General features: G+C 48.0%; 1 long non-coding RNA gene across 1 annotated transcript in view; it reads right to left on the bottom strand.

The window, feature by feature from the left end:
• Window positions 1–234: 234 nt before the first annotated feature.
• The window catches only part of LOC118015684, a 34000-nt gene continuing 28234 nt past the window's right edge, over window positions 235–6000 (bottom strand). The window contains exons 12-13 of the long non-coding RNA XR_004680681.1: window positions 3224–4406; window positions 235–2184 (exon numbers count right to left, since the gene is read on the bottom strand). This is a non-coding gene — a long non-coding RNA (uncharacterized LOC118015684). The remainder of the gene's footprint in view (window positions 2185–3223; window positions 4407–6000) is intronic.

The raw sequence follows: 6000 nt of genomic DNA, 5'->3' as shown, positions 1-6000 counted from the left end.
TTTGGTAAAGAATGAATGAAAGAGGGGGTGCGCCTGGGTGGCTCAGTCGTTAGGCGTCTGCCTTCGGCTCAGGTCACGATCCCGGGGTCCTGGGATCGAGCCCTGCATCGGGCTCCCTGCTCAGCGGGAAGCCTGCTTCTCCCTCTCCCACTCCCCCTGCCTGTGTTCCCTCTCTCGCTGTGTCTCTCTCTATCAAATAAATAAAATCTTTAGAAAAAGAATGAATGAACGAAAGGATGGATGAATGGATGGATGGACAGATAAAAGGACAGAAGGGCATTCTTGTGCCTCATTATGAAATGAGGGTGTGATTTCTGCCCTACCTATCCCTTTGTTTTGTTTTTAGTAAAAATGATGATTTGATATACATATATATAGTGAAATGATTAGTAGTCAAACTAACATGCCTTTTCACATAGTTACCTTTTAGTGATGAGAGCACCTGCATTCTACTCTGTTAGCATATTTCCAGTATTGAATAGTCTTAAGAAGAGCCATCATGCTGCACATTAGGTATCTAGACACAGTCATCCTGCATTACTGCAACTTTGTGCTCTTTGACCAACATTTCGACCTCCCGGCCCCCGGGAACCATGGTTCTACGATGCTGCTTCTATGTTACTTGACTTCTTTAGATTCCATATTTAAGTGAGAGCATGCAGGGTTTTTTTGTTTTGTTTTTCTTCATGGACTTTTTTGGAAAGTGGATAGCCACTGGGGGAAACCAGATGGATGTGAGGGATTATTATGACAACCCAACAGCAGGGGGTGGAGGAGTCAAATGGTGACCAGGCTGAACGGTGAGGCTGCAGAAACAGGCACTGCATTAATGACAAGAAACAAATCTATGAAATGTCTCGAGCCCAACACTTAATAGGTATCTGACAGACGTCAGCTCTTTTCCCTTTCCCCTTCTTTGCAGGCCAGCTCACAAATCCCTTCTGCGGGACCCAGTGAGCTAAGGACGGGGACTTGTCCTCTCCTGGGCTCACTCAGAGGCGAGGTGATGTTCGAGGTTTGTCTGGTACCAGCTCTGAAACAGGCCAGGGTCCCTCGCCTGCGAGTGTGAGCTGGCCTGTAAAAGCCCTCCCGAGTTAGGAAAGGTGGTTTGTGAGACATCGCTCTCAGGCTGTCTGATAGCGAGGTGCCCATCTGAGCGTGTCCACTGTTGACAGCACTTGACAAGCGTCACGCTGGTCCTGCTTCTAGATGCGGCACAGGGGGGCTCTGGCCTGCATAAAGGCAGTGTGGTGCAGTGGAAGGAGTGTGGACAAGGGGTCAGAAGGCTGGGCTCTGCCGCCCGCTCGCTAGGTGACCTTGAGCATGTCAGCTTGCCCTTGCCGGTATATAAACCATCTCATTAGGACAGCGTAATGAGATAATGCCTGGGAAAACGCTATGTAAACTAAAGCACTAGACCTAGGTTAAGGTGTGGCTGTTAATAAAACCCCAACTGAACATTATACCCCAGATGTGACCTGAGTGAGCTCAGAAACTACAGGGAGTGTTGCCTGCATCGGTCTGGATCCAGCTTCACCTTATAGAATCCAGTCCCATTTTAGCAGTTACATCACCATCTTAATCACGTGGAGCTTCTGGCCCACCAAGACCTACTCCCGCTGGCTTCTTAAAATCTGGGCTGCGCCCCATTTACCACTCTTTGTTTGGGCAATCGACCTTTCAAAACTAAATGGAGACTTTGTGTTCCATTTGCAGCGGGTAAATTTAATCTTACAGCTCTGGCCCATCTATACAGGCTATTAAAAGGTTTTTCATAGTCCTTTGGCAATTCCATGCGTTCTCTCTCCCTGCCAACTTGACGACAGCCGCGCATTTCAACAGTGTACAATCCATGCATTCGTTCGTTCAATATACATTTGCTGAGCACCCACTATGGCCTAGACACTGTGACCGGAGTCGGGAGACACACGGGGTCTATCTGATAGAGGGTGGCGGGTGCCAGGGGGTGGGTGCCAGGGTACTGTTCGCAGCGCTGCAGCCACTGGAGGCTGAGAGAGCGGGGCATTCCCAGGGCTGCCAGCAGCAGTGGGAAGGTTTCCCAGTTCAGAAGATTTGGCAGTGGTCAGTGGCCATTCTCCTCTTCTTTCTGAGCACACCCCTGGACTCTGCTTTCCAGCCCTGATGATTCTTGGTGCTTCCACAGGAATGACCAGGTCTTTCTTCCTGGGCAGGTGAGGAGAGGAAGTCCACTGTGACGAGTCTCTCGTGATTTCCTCTGCCTTCCCAGCAAAGAAACTACAGGTAGAATAGCTAGCCTCCTCTTCCCTTTCTAGCCTCACCCCATCCTCATCCCCAGGCCAGTGCACACGCTCATTCTGCAAATATTGGCAGATTTCCCGCTCTGGACCAGCACCATGTTGGGTTCCACTGCATTCTCTTAAATCCTCTCTGGGTTCAGAATGCTCACAATGGGGACCAGGGTGATCCTTCTCTACTGGGGGTGGGGGATCCTCTTCCCTAGCCCTTTCATCCCAGCCAAGATGAAGATCTGAACCTCTGCATCCCTACACCCCTGGCTTAGGGCTCCCAGGCAGGATGTAAAGGTGCTGAGGGAGGGAGGAAAGTGTGAGGTGTCAAGGCACACCTTGTCCTCTCGGTCCCTTCCTTAGCAGAGTGCTGTGATTGAACTCTGAGTAAAGAGACAGACTTGCCTCCCAGGTCCGCCACCGACCAATAGTGGGACTTTAGACACACCCTGTCCAGCCAGCTCCGTAGACCAGGTCTTTGGGTCCCCATTCAGCTCTAATATTCTGATTCTTTCTAGGCTAATCCCTAATTCCTGGATGGATCTCCCACTCTCTTCTTGTCTAGCTTTATAGAGGAATAAAAAAAAAAAATCTTACAGAAAGAGGCAGAAGGAAGGGAAAGGAGGTTAGCCTGCTTTCCTTACAGTGAGACACGTGCTGGCAGTAAGCAGCCCAAAGCTGAAAAACAATCGCTAAGGGTTATAACTTCAGAATATCCTAAGATTCTGCCTTGCCAGAAACTTGATTTCTTTTAGGCCTGGCCTAATCTTGTCCAGACTCAAGTTCCAATGCTAATTGTCAAGACTGGTTTGAATTATTCATGGAATTTTCTACACTGGAATGGTTTGGGGGGATATCCTTTGCAGATGTGTTCATCCTTCCGTGCCTTCAGGACTTCCCAGGACTGAGCTAACTGGATAGGAGTCCCTTCACTCTCTCGGGCCTTGTTTCCTCACCTGTAAACAAGGAAGGCGGTTCCTCCCAGCTCCAGAAGGCTTTTGGTTCTGTCATGGCAGGTGCCTCAGCCTGCGATTCCACATGCCGCTCCCAACCAGCAGCAAACCATGGAGACACACACACACACATACACATAAAGGATGCCTTCTGACAAGTAAATGCAAAAGGAATTATGCAATTAGCAAAGGACGTTGATCACACAACATGGGAGTCTAATTGCAGCACATGCAAATGTTCGCTAAATTAGATAAATATGGGTTTGCCATCACTCTGGTACACAGATTGAGTTGTAAAGTTAAGGAAAATATAGAAGTTGATTATGAGACAGGAGTGATAAACATAGGGTAGTGCACAAGGCCAATTAGGATTATTAACCAAGTAATCATCTCATGCTTAACGTGGACTGTTCTAGGAGCCCCAGGACCGTAGTCTGACGGCTGTGTAATCAAGTTACCATGTTTCCTAGAACATTAAACGTGTCCTTCATCTTTACATAGCATCTGTCACCTAGGGAGCTCCAGCACCTGGGACTGGTTGTATTGGCTCACCAACTGGCCCAATGCACATTGCTGAGGTGGGCAAGACTTCGTGTAGTGACAAAGAAGAGGAAGCCTGGATCTTAACCATTCTCAGACTCTCCTGAACCTGTCACACATGATAAATCTTTAAGTCCGTAAAGTAGCTCCTATGTGAATGAACCTATTAGGGTCAGGACCGTCCACGGAGAGGCAGCCATAGTGAGAACCTAGGTTCTGGAGACAGACTGCGTGAATTTGAATCCTGGGTCTATCATTAATTCTTTGACAAGTCAGTTCAGCTCATTGGGCCCTGGTTTCCTCATCTCTGTCATGGGGACAATAGTATCACCTATCTTTTGGGGTGGATGCAAGGATTAAAGGAATTATTACCTGTAAAAGTACTAAGAACACTGTCTGGCACACAGTAAACGCCCAAAATGTGGCTTATTTCTTCCCAGTTAGTTTCCTCTCTTCATTAGTTCATTCATTCAACCAAGTAACGGCCCACTATGCACAAGGCACTATGCTAATGACAATGACCGTAGCAGGGGATGCACGCGCACATGCATGCACGCCTTCCACCATCACGCTGGGATTAGGGAGGAAGGGTTACATGTGACACGTACTACTGAAGCGCTACAAAATGCTCCGGGGGGCATCATTCCTGCAAGGCAACCAGAGAAGGCTTCACTGAAGACAGGCCACGGGGAGATTTTAACAGAGGGGAGACTGAGTAGAAAGATGTGTAACATTCTAGGCAGAAGGTATAGCATGTGCAAAGATCCTGAGTCAGAAGATCCAAGGCAGGGGCACCTGGGTGGCACAGTCCGTTGGGCCTCCGACTCCTGATTTCAGCTCAGGTCATGATCTCATGGTCGTGGGATGGAGCCTTGCATCGGCTCCGCACTCAGCATGGAGTCTGCTTGGGATTCTCTCTCCCTCTGCCTCTGCCCTTTCTCTCTAAAATAAATAAATACATCTTAAAAACAAAAGATAACATTAAAAAAACAAAGACCCAAGGCAACATCAAGTTATTGCCGGAAGTGATGGGTAAGGCCAGAAATCAGTTTTGAGGTCATCTGTGTCTGGGGGTGGGAAGTAGAGAGGTGGGTCTCGATTTCAAGCCTTGAATATTAACTTTATCCTATGAGCCATGGAAAGTCCCTGGAACATTTTAAATGACAGATTTTAGGACAAAGCAGTGTTAAAGGAAGATGATTCTGGCAGGGTGAGCAGAAAGGATGGAAAAGGAAAAGACTGGTGACAATGTGAACTAGGAGGCTACTGCAGCCATCCAAGCATGCAGTACCAGGGGTGAGAATGAAAAGAAATGCAAGGGACATTGGGAAAGGCAAAGGACAGGACTCAGTGACCAAGAGGATGTGCAGAGCAAGGATAAAGAGGAGGAGGAGATAACTGTACGGTTTTGAATATGAGTAGCATGGACAGAAACGGAGGCTTGCCGGTCCACGAAAGATTCTGATTCCCAGTTGCATAGAGTAGAAGTTCTGAACATGGGCTTAAGGGTGGAACAGTTAGGTATACGTGCTCTGCTATTTGCTAGCTGGGTTACCCTCAGCCCGTTTTAACCTCCCAGAGCTTTTCTCATTTGCAAAATAGGGGTAAAAACAACATACTTCTCATGGATGTGAAGATTAAGTTAAGAGAATAATGTGATGAAAACGTAAAGCACCTGCAAAGTACCTGTCCAAAGAGAGCGCAAAGTAAATGCCAAACGAAAGAATGCCAGGGCCCCAAAGAGAGGATACAAAAGTATTTAATAATACTCTGCACTCAAATTCCCCAGAACAAATATTCACATTTTGATGATTCAGAAACTCTTTCCAGATCTTGCAGAAGCACCAACATCACAACATACTGTCATTGTGTTAAAGCCCCCCCAAAGCACTAGTTGGCACATACTTGGATCAGGTTAAAAATAAACCAGCTCAGTGTATGGCTTTTGAGCCAGAAGGAGAAAGAGCAGCGAGGAAGAATCCCCGCTAATGGAATTGGACCACTGAATTTGGGTAAATTCCTCCCATATTCTCATCAAGGACCCCATCATCTTCCTTCCCCCGCCTCTCAGGCAACACCAGCTTCCACACGCCTTTCCTGATTTCCTGTGACAAGCGTGGTGAAGATGATCCCAGGGGCTGCTGACCAGTCAGCTGGGGTGTGTGAACTTCAAAGGCCTACTGACACAGCTGCAGGCCCCTGAGCCAGGGGCCAGGGGGGCAGGCCTGTCTGAAATGCTT

This window comes from Mirounga leonina, unplaced genomic scaffold, assembly GCF_011800145.1.
Source record: "Mirounga leonina isolate KUSES-001 unplaced genomic scaffold, KU_Mleo_1.0 Mir_166, whole genome shotgun sequence".
In the NCBI taxonomy this organism is placed as follows: Eukaryota; Metazoa; Chordata; class Mammalia; order Carnivora; family Phocidae; genus Mirounga; species Mirounga leonina.
This window is presented reverse-complemented; position numbering and strand designations above follow the sequence as displayed.